We start from the raw sequence: 11,507 nt of genomic DNA on the forward strand, positions 1-11,507 counted from the left end.
TACTCGCTCCTTGACATTCGACGGTCAATACTCGATCCTTTTTGCTTGGGATGTTCTTTACTTGATTGCTTTAACTCGATGGACAATGAATTAGACGAAACTCGACAACTCGATAGACGATGACTTGATGGAAGATGGTCGAATACTCAATAGTCTTTATTTGATGGTAGTTGATAGTATTCTGCTAAATACTCGATGGTTGATGATCCAACAGCCTTATTCGATGCTCTCTTGGCTATTTACATGATTCTCCTCAATTTGTTGATTTTCTTGGTCATTTTTTTTAATCTTTTTGGCACAATTTTCTTGTAATGACTCTAAAATGCTTCGGAGGTAATTTAATCCTACAAAATTAGTAACTAAAACAAATAATCAACACAATTTTGGGGGAATTAACATAGAAAATATTCATCCTTTAAAAACCTAACATCGGGGTAAGTAGATAAACTGATCCTTTAAGGGTTGATTTCGGGGCTTGAACAATGTGGCGTCACACCTTCTCTTGGCCCGAGAGGAGTTTAGTCATAGTTAGACTATGATCTATTGTTCATTAGAGGGATCCGTGGTACCTAAGAAGTTAGATGTAACTACAGGGGCAAAACGGTAATTTTGGCCTAGTTGTACTTACGAGCAATTTATGAAGGATCATCAGACTGTTGATTAGTTATATCCAATGGACACAGAAATATATCTGTAGTGCGAAGAGTGCAACTGTCGGTATTTAGTGGTGTGCTCGACAGTTTACGGATGGTGAATAATTTAATTAAAGAGTTTTATTAATTATTCATGTACTGTTGGAGCTTCAAGCTACAGGTCCATGAGGTCCCCTTAGTAGCTCAATAAGATTAGTTTTTTGATTAACTTGAATTGTTCAAATTAATAGAAGGATTTAATTATATATGTTATAATTAAGTTATTTTAACTATATGTGATATAATTATTATAATGTATTTGATACATGATAGATTAATTGAGAGGATATAAATATTTGAATAAGATTCAAATATTATTAATATGAATTAGATTCATAGTTGTTAAATTTAATAGAAATGTGATTTATATTAAATGTCATATAAGAGAGAAAAGAAACTATAGATTATATTGTATATGATCCAATATTAAAACTATATGTTATATGTTATATTTGATATAACATATTATTTAATATACATATAATATGATAAGCTAGTTATCTTATTTATATTTATATTAAATGTCATTTTTTATTTAAAATAAAAATGAGGGAGGAAGTTGCAACTCCTTTCCCCCACTTTTCTCTCCACCCACGTAAGTGGGTGGTTCTTATATTTGGCATTCTAAAAAGAAAGCTTTCTCTTCTGGCTTTTGATAATTGAATTTGATAGTGAGGAAAAGAGACATAACTGTTTTGTGAATTATTGGATTTGTTGGTGAACAATTTCAATACTTTCTCTTCTCTACTAAAATTTCCCTTTTTCCAAAATAGTTAGAGCCCACCACTCTTGGGTTCTTTACCTAAGAATACTGAGGAAACCGTTGTGGTTGTGTTCTCGTTCTTGATCGAGGTTTTTTTTTTGAAGAAAGTCTTCAAGGTGTTCGTGTACTGTTCGAGGGATTCTTGAAGAAAATTCTTCAAAGGTAAGGTTTCTAAAACCTAATTATATAGCATGTTGTAATTTATGTAAATGCATATCTTGTTCATGATTTACTATAAAATTTACATTCAATGAAAAATGGGATTTGGGATGATCTTTCTTCCGCTCACGATTCCTTTCAATTGGTATCAGAGCCAGGTTTTTGGATTACTGATCCTAAATTCCACTTATTGATTGAATCCGTCTTTACATTGATGGTGGGTTTTACTCTTTCTGCAATCTGTTTAAAGTTCATGCAATGAATGGTTTTGAATGTGATTTTGTTGATGGATGTTTCAATATAGGATACTTAGTTTTAAGACTTAATTTCATTTACAAATTTGGTTTGTAAAGGCCCTTGTTTTGGGCATAGTTTTTTATGTAGAATCTGTATTCATTGTTTTGAGTCGCTCGTGCTATTCCTTGGGAGTTTCAAAGAAGAAATTCAGAGCATTGCTTCGATGAAGAAGACGAAGCAGTTCTACAAGATCACGTAGCTACAACTATACGATCGTGTAGCTTTTGCTAAATGATCATGTAGCTTTTGCTAAACGATCATGTAGCTTTTGCTACACGATCATGTAGCATTTGCTAAACAATCATGTGACTAATGCTACAAGATCATGTAGGTTTTCCTACACGATCGTGTAGCATTTGCAACAAGATTGCACAACAAGTTTGCTACACGATCATTGCAGAGAGTTCGTTGAAGGGCAGTTCAGTTTAAGCAGTTCAAGACCTGGTTCACCTGTTTAGAACTGGATGACTCTTACTCATGTAATAGTTAGCCTTTTAAGTTTTTTTTAGATGTCCTATCCCGGTTCATTAACTGTTTGTATTAAATATATATATGATGTATGTTTTATCTTATATGTCATATTGTATGTGATATTATTTTAAAATCCACCATAGGTTATGCATTTATATTCGTGCATCATTTTATATTATAATTGTTATAATATATGGTTGAATGTATGTATGGAAAATATGCTATAGTATGATTCATTACCTAGTTATATAATAGTTATATATATTAGTAATGAATGGAAATTGCATGAAGCATGACATTACCTTCGAACGAACTCTTATTTAAGAGTACCTACAAGCGGAAGTGGATATTTCCAATTCATTGTAATAGAATTACCGCATATACATTGAAAACATACTAATATGCATTCATAATGCTAAAGAGATCAAGAGATCATACTAGATGAAGATTTCTTCTTCATAATGAGTCTAAAACTCAACCGTCTACCTCGAACAACCACCACTCGGATAGGAGGAAACAGAGAAGACACCACCACTTAGAGCCCTCAGTATTCTTGGAGTGAGAATCCAAAGTGTGGGCTTTGTTTGGATTTGGTAGAGGGAAGAAGGAAGAGAGACCGTACAATGATCAAGCAAGTGGGAGATGAGGTCGTCTATTGTATTGATAAGATGCTTGATTGTTTAGGTAAAGTATACGATCGTATAGGAAAAAGTAAGCGATCGTCTAAATGATCGTGTAAGAAAGGGTAAGCAATCGTCTAAACGATCATGTAGGAAAAGGGTGAGCAATCGTCCAAACGATCGCGTAGGAAAAACTAAGCGATCGTCTATATGACCGTTTAGTAAATATCGGGAGCAAAACGATCGTTTAAGAAAAGGTAAACGATTTTTTAGTTAATAGTGCGAGATGGTGTAATCGGTAAGCGATCGTGCAGTCACTATCGTATAGGCACTGCTTTTCCAAATGATGACACACTCTTTAACACAATGTCCGTGTCTTTGTTCTCAACACACCGTCAGCTATTTATAATGCACTCATCCGTTATTTAGAACAGAAAAGATGCCGTCCCATTTCCTTTATAACCATCCAATGAATGTGATCTTATCATATTCATAACATATAAATTAATATCATATATTAATTATAATATTTTCCTCTACTAGATATAAATCATATTTATATCCAATTTCCTCTAAATTAATGTATCTCATACATCAAGTTAATTACATCATATTTAATTAACTCGTTTAATTATGTCATATATAATCGAACTTCTTCTTGTCAATTTGAACATTTCAAACTGACCCAAAAACTGATTCTCAACTTATATCCAAGCTATCAAATGGACCTTATGAACCTATGGCTCGAAGCTCCAACGGTGCGTGAATAGCTGACTAAACTCTTTAGTCACGATATCCACCATTCGTTATCTGCCAGGCATTCCACTAAAGACCGACAGTTGAACTCTTTTTGCCATAGATATATTTCTATGTTCATTGGATATAACCAATCATTAGTATGATGACCCTTCACAGATGCTCGTAATTACAACAGACCAATTTATCGTTTTGCCCCTGTAATTACATCTTCCTTGTTAAGTACCACTGATCCCTCTAATGAATAATACAACATAGTCCTACTATGTGTGAACACCTCTTGGGCCATGAAAAGGTGCGTGCACCACATCGTTCAAGCCCCGGGATTAGACTTTAAGAGAGAAATCTATCTACTTACCCTTATTTTGGGGAAGGAGTGAACTCCATCTTATGAAGCTGAGTTCCTAGCTCCCAAATCAAACGAATCAAAAAATGGTAGGTTTGAGTCGGCGTTCTGGCACTCGCATCCATGCAAATCAAAGGACCGCCCTTAATGGCAGAAGTTCCCAACTCACTCAGGATTGAGGTTATATTACCTATGGACATCCTAGTGAAGTGAAGTCTCAATCATGAACGATGTTATATGACAAGACATTAACACTTCGAGGTCAAGTCTTATACAAACTCTTTGTATAGGACGCTCACATGTCCACTACACTAATGATCAGGATCAGACCATCTGTGACAATATTTGTAATAATTCCACAAAGTGGGCCGTGTCCGTAGTGTTACCAGGATAAGGTTTCCTTCCTATATCCATATACTACACACTATTTTTGTTGTCATTTAAGACATGATCCACTTATATGTCACTACAAACATGCTTAAGTTACATAAAGACAACCAGGGATATTAAGTTTATTGGTTTGTGATAAAATAAAAAACATCTAAATGTGCAAAGTCAAGTAGTGAAATAAATATCATTTATTATACGTCACAAGTGTTCGTACAAAGTTGTTTACAAACTACAGGACACGAGACTTTAGGGTACAAACCCCAACAACCTTAGGTTAATTTATAAATGTTATGATTAACTGAAGTATGTCGAGCATGGAATGTATGTTTTAATTGTTTCATTTATTTATAATTGTTATAACTAAATGAAATTAGAATTAAAATCAATAATTAAGAGTTGCATGCAAACCTTAGGATATAATCATTTTTAAAATCGTTATACCGATTGTTTAGAATTAAAATCAAGATGTACCCGTCATCGCAATGCATACCGATGGTTTATTTATTAGAGTTTATTATTATTTTTATTTATTTATTTATTATTATTATTTTTTTAATTTTTGTTTCATCAACAACACAAGTCAATAAGACTTTGCGGTGTTCATTTTCTTTTTATTCAATCATTCACGAAAATTTAAGAACAACGCAATGCTAAGGCAGAAGAGTAAGTAATTTGAACTAGACATGGAATTAATGCAACTTGAATTAAATTGAAAGTAATTTTGGAAAGAAGTAAAGGCTAATTTTAGAAAGCAGTAAATAACGCAATGAAGAAAGCAGTAAAAAAAAGCTGTAAAGAAAGCATTAACGAAAGCAATAAACATAGATTTTAGGGATGCTGATTGAAAGACAAATTCCTCACGATTACCGCAATCCACATCCCCGCAGGCGGTCAAACTTGCCTGCGCAATGTCATCAAGGACATTGTTCTTTCCCATGAGATCCTGGGGCTTCTGAATTACTTGGCAGCGTTCCCTGTGTTCAATTGTGAAGCTCGGCTGCCAATTGCCCTACTTGGACCTCTAAGTTCGTTATTGAAGAGCATGACTGCATCATTTTTCTCAATGTATTGTTTCAGCAGGGACTCCAATGATGACGAATTTCCAGAGGTGTTTGATGTGGATGGTTGGTTATGCGGTTATTGTTGGTGACTCTGATTATGATTTTGGTGAAAAGATGGAGGATTTCCTCGATTCCCTGAATTACCGTTCTGAGGATTCCTCTGGCCTCCTTGGTCATTGTTACCTCCCCAACCGAGGTTAGGGTGATTCTGCCAACCCGAATTGTAAGTGTTGTTGTAAGGGTTGTTTTGGATAGCAAACACTGATTGCGGGTTCAATGGGCGTATCTCTACAGCATGACCCCCTCCGCATTGTGAACAGCTGATTGCTGCCACTTGTGCCAACGCATTAAGTTGCGTTGCACCTTGAGAGAGGGTACCTTGGTTAATTGCCATCGTTTGACGAAGGGAGGTTACTGCGGCCATCTGTGCAGCCAAGGTTGTCATTATATCTGCTGGCACAATGACATTTTCAGTTCTTCTTCTCTCGAGGCCTTTTCCCCCATACCCGTCATTCACCCAATCATCCGTGTTTCGCGAAATGCGATCCTGGGTGACTTTGGCTTCCATGTAGGTCTTATCCATAAATCCTCCCGCTGCGGAGACGTCAACAATAACTTGCGTTGATCGATTCAAACCGTTGTAAAAAGTCTCCATCAGAATGAAATCGGGAATCTCGATATGCGAACAATTCTTCACCAATCTTCTGAAACGCACCCAGGCGATGCTTAGAGTCTCATTTTCCATCTGCTCGAAATTCAGTACATCCCTCCATCTCTTTGTGTTGATGGCTGGAGGGAAGAATTTCTTCATGAATCGCTCCATCAACTGGTCCCATGAAGTGATTTCATTTGGCTCCAACAAATGAGCCCACCTCTTTGCCTCATCCCTCAGTGTGTACGGGAAGAGGTATAGTCTGATTCCTTCGGGGTAATGCCAGGAATGGAGAAAGTGTTGCACATCTCCATAAAGTTTGTTAGATGGGCGTGCGGGTCTTCACCTTGTATACCTCCGAACTGCCCCGCGTTTTGTATCATCTGAAGCATGACTGACTTAATTTCAAAATGTGCATTCTCCTCAACTATTGGCCTTGAGATTTCGGGCGAGAGGTTCGGTGCCGCATAGTTTCTCATAGGGATGTTGCGGTCAGTAGCAAGAAAGACAGGATCTTGCGCTGGCCGATTCACCCCTTGATTTCCTTCGGGCCTCTCATTGTTAGCCATATTTACTCTTCTTCGCCTGATTCTGTTCTAGCGTGCCCTTGCACAAAAAGTACGCTCAATCTCTGGGTCAACTTCGAATTCTGGATCAATTCCAGTACTCATAAACTGCTAGCCTGCTCTTCATGATAAACAGACAGTACAACAGAGATCTGTCCTGCAAAATACCCACAAAAGTATTCAACACTAAACAGTTACCAATCCCCGGCAATGGTGCCATAAACTTGTGCGAATGTAAAAAATGGATATGTTATTATGCTGTGTTATTGTATCGCTTATGCACATACTGATGAAAGAATGAATGATACAAGCTCATGTTACCATAAACTTGTAACGTTAAAAATTAGTCTTTATCTTTATCTATTGCGCTGATGAATGAATTTTGATGCTGTGCTATGCGCTCAAGTGCTTTGCGATAAAGATAATATTGCGATACTACGTTCTAAGTGTATGCGTTGATGATAATATGCTCGTAATATGCGATGATGTAGTGCGTGTCATAAGTTTCCTTGCGTTGAAACCAAGTATAATTCCAATGAAAGTTTCTCAGAGTGATCCGAGGTCGAACACGGGGATTGTTGTCATTAGATGCGATACTAATGTGGTATATGCGACCGGTTATAATAAAGAATAAAGAATTTTGGTTTGTATGTAGAAATATAAATTGCGTTGAAAGTAAAATGCGTTGTAAAATAAATTTCTAAACTATTATGATATAGGGGTGAGGACTGGCTGTGAAGTTGTACAAAAGAATCTATGAATGCGATGGCAAGTCTTATGAATGAGGCAGAAAGAGAATGAGTAGAGAGAAAGAACATCGCAAGTTTTTCAATCTCATTAAGGATGCAACTAAGGTTCCCCTTTCCCCTGGCGTACACCTTTCAGTGATCGGCCGCGTTCCCATACGTCTATGGTGAAACAGAGATGAACGTGATGAATGCAAGTTTGTTTCCATCTTTGAAAATACTTCTCGCTTTAATTAACGCATTCTTCCAACCCTCTCTCGATAGGCGGAATAACATCTTTACTTTTGCTCTCACAGGCGAAGATGCCGTCGAGCATGCTTTAGCTAAACTTAATTGATTACCTTAACACAGATTAACTTACTCGCTTAATTCTTCCTTTTTACCTAGGGGATTAATAACCCATGATGGAGAAAATGGATGATAAATGTATAGAAAGGGACAGAGAGATGATAATGATGACGATGATAACATTTAATTCTAAAGATAAGCATTTGATACATGATTTGTGAATGAGAGATTAAAGGAGATGAACACAAAAGATGAATTAAAGAATAGAAACAAATACGGAAAACGTGTCAACGTCTTGACACAGATCCCGATCGGAGACTTTTTGCTTTCCGGCATATGGATGAAGTGGAGAGGAAAGCTTCCCTCTCAGGCTTGCTTTCCCGGTAGAAGTGACCCTGTTGTACAGAGCTTTAGCTTCGGAAAATTGAAGAATTCCTTGCTCGGAGACTCACTTTTCAGCCTTGTCTCGTCGATCTCTCGGATTTTCTCTGTAAAGTCTCTTCAGACCAGCCTCTCTCCCATTGCAATGAATTCAAGGAAGCTATTTATAGACAAGACCTTGGCTCTTTGAATTTTTGGTCCCATTGTATAATTCTGATAATTCCTACCATGGCGTAATGGAAAATTTCTCTATGCTTCATGATTAATCTGTCAGAATTGCACAACAGAAAGCTGTACACTTGTTAGAATCATCCCTGAATGCGTTGCTCTTCACATATTCGATCGATCGCTGCATACGGTGTTGTTTTTTTATTACCGCATGCGGTTGAAATGCATTGATTTCTAGAGTCCATGATCGATCGTCACATGCACCATCATTGCGTTGATCATTTCTTCATTCTTGATCGATTGGCGCATGTGATGTAGATGCATTGTACATTTTGTCTTCGAGCCATTAACGCATGCGGTGGCCTATTTCTTGCAAAACAGAGACTAAAATATTCTATTTTGCCATCGCAATGGGGTTAGTGGATGCGTTTACGACATTTTATAATTTTCATATTTCTCAGCCAATTCTTATACTATCGGCGCAACTTTCCTCTCTTTTTTCCGCAATATCTAAATAAAACAGCATAAATAACTTGTATTTCTACAAGTTATCATCCCCTTAAGGGTGGCATTTGGGTAGGTCTAAGGTAAATGGAGAAAGTGTTTATAGTAAGTGGGAGCGGAACGTGTGATAGCACATCCCTCGGTCTCTCTCATTAGGTTAAATAAAGTATCATGCATCGCCTTGTGGCATCGTGTGTGTCCCCCTAAAGGATGATAGTATTGCATGACGCTTTATTCAATCTCCAGACATGGATAGGGTTGCTTTAGTTTCATGTCCCAATCGGTTTTTCCCTACGGTTGGCTCATTGGGGGTGGAACTCTAGAATATAAAATGAGGAAATACACTTACAAGAATTGTTAAGGATGTTAACAAATTCTGGATCGAACAATGGTGACTGTTAGTTATAGTGTTAAGGTGTTGTTTCTTGTCTAATGGTTTAGAATGTCTCATTTCAGTGAAGGGACACTTGATCACCCTATGATGACTTTTGTCTTGCCTCATTGAAACATCATTGCAAACCAGTTGTAACTTAGGGTACACTAGACTATTTTGCTAAAAATCTGATTGGTTGTCATAAGTGGTTTAATGCAAGTAGACTAAATGTAAATAGTTTTTTTTTTTTTCCAGCAATTACTTGAATATGGCTACCGCTACTTTAAATTTACTCTAAAGGAAATCAAACATGAGAATTTTCGCAGTGGAAGGATCGTTCCAAATTCCATTCGAAATTGAACATAATCAATTACAGTACAAGAACAGAAACTAACAGGTCATGCACAACAAGAAATTACAGCATGCTAATAAGATTATCAAGGGATAGAGTATGCATACCTTTGAAGAAACATTCTTTGAACTCCCTCGATCGAACTTCAAGCGCCCAAGACCAGTAACGCTCGAATGAAACAATCGGTGCACGACACGAACACAACGAACACAATGATCACGAACCCAACGAACGACCTCTACAAACCAATCGAGTCCAACTCGATACATGAAGGGAGTGAGGACACCACCATAATGGTTACCTTGGTAATCTTGTTGTGAGAATCCAAGAGTTGTGATCTCTGTGTGATCTTTGTTTGAGGAAGAGACTGGAGGAGAATGATTGTGTAGACAATCGAGCAAGTGGGAGTTAGGAAGTTGTCTATCGCATAGATGATATGCTCGCTCGTGTAGTAAATGGCAGCCTATCGTATAGACAAAGCCACGCGATCGTTTAGGTACGATCAACTAATGAACTATCGTATAGTCAAAGGTCCACAATCGTTTAGTCTCTTCTAGTTATTGCTTAATGAAACTTTTTCACTTGATAGCTTTCTCCGTGAGTTCTTTCTGAAAGTAGCAACCCTCTAAATTTAGGAAAACATTTTTTCTTTTATCTCACGGTTACCATAAAATCACCAATAACCTCCCACTCAATCGATTATTAGAGAAAAAGATTTAATTATCAAATAATTAAAATTATTATAAATAAATATGATAGCCAACTTATCATATTATACTTATAACATATGGTTTTAATATTTCATCTCATGAAACATATAAACCATAGTTCTTTTTCTATTTTATAGTACTTAATATAAATCACATTTACATTAATCCTCCACTTGATGTATCTCATACATAACATCAATTATATCATATATAATTGATTTTCTCTTGTTAATTTGAACACTTCAAACTAACCCCAAGAACTGATTGTCAACTTGAATCCATTGAGTTACCAAGGGGACCTTATGGACCTGTAGCTTGAAGCTCCAACGGTATGTGAATAATTGACTAAACTCTTTAGTCACGGGATCCACCATCCGTTAACTGCCGAGCACTCCACTAAAGATCGACAATTGCACTCTTCTCACTACAGATATATTTCTGTGTCCAATCAACCAATCAACAGTGCGATAACCCTTCATAGATCCCTTGTAAGTACAGTTGAGCCAATTTACCATTTTGCCCCTATAGTTACATCTAGTTTCTTAAGTACCACTGATTCCTCTAATGAACAATAAGTTATAGTCCTACTATGACTGGGTCCTCTCTTCCAAAGACAAGTTGTGGCCACTATGTTTAAGCCTCAGAATCAGTCTTAAGGGAGCAATCTATCTATTTACCCCTACTTCGAGGAAGGATTGAATTCCATCTTGTGTAACTGAGTTCCTAGCTCTCAAATCAGACAAGTCCTCAAAAAGGTAGACATGTTGAGTTGACAATCTGGCCACTCTCACCTATACTAATCAAAGAACCACCCTCAAAAGTAGGAGTTCTCAAAACACTCAGGATTAAGGTCATGTTACTTATGGTCATTTAGGTGAGATGTAAGTCTCTAGTATCAACGACGTTATATACAGAGACGAATCATCTTGTGGTCCCGTCTTATAAAAACTCTTTGTATAAGACACCCGGCTCGCATGTCTCCACATGAATGGTTAGGATCTGCCATCTGTAGTAGTTCACAACACTTGCAAACCTCTACAAAGCGGGTCACCAGGATCAGGTATCTCACCTTAATCCGTATACTACAGACCTATTTAGGTTATCACTTAAGGCATGATCCACTTGTATATCTCATATACATGCTTAAGTTTACATACAATAACCATGGATCTTTGTTGATTGGATATGTGTAAATGCAAATAAAATAACTTT

The sequence above is a fragment of the Benincasa hispida genome, chromosome 9 (genome assembly GCF_009727055.1).
Source record: "Benincasa hispida cultivar B227 chromosome 9, ASM972705v1, whole genome shotgun sequence".
Classification (NCBI taxonomy): domain Eukaryota; kingdom Viridiplantae; phylum Streptophyta; class Magnoliopsida; order Cucurbitales; family Cucurbitaceae; genus Benincasa; species Benincasa hispida.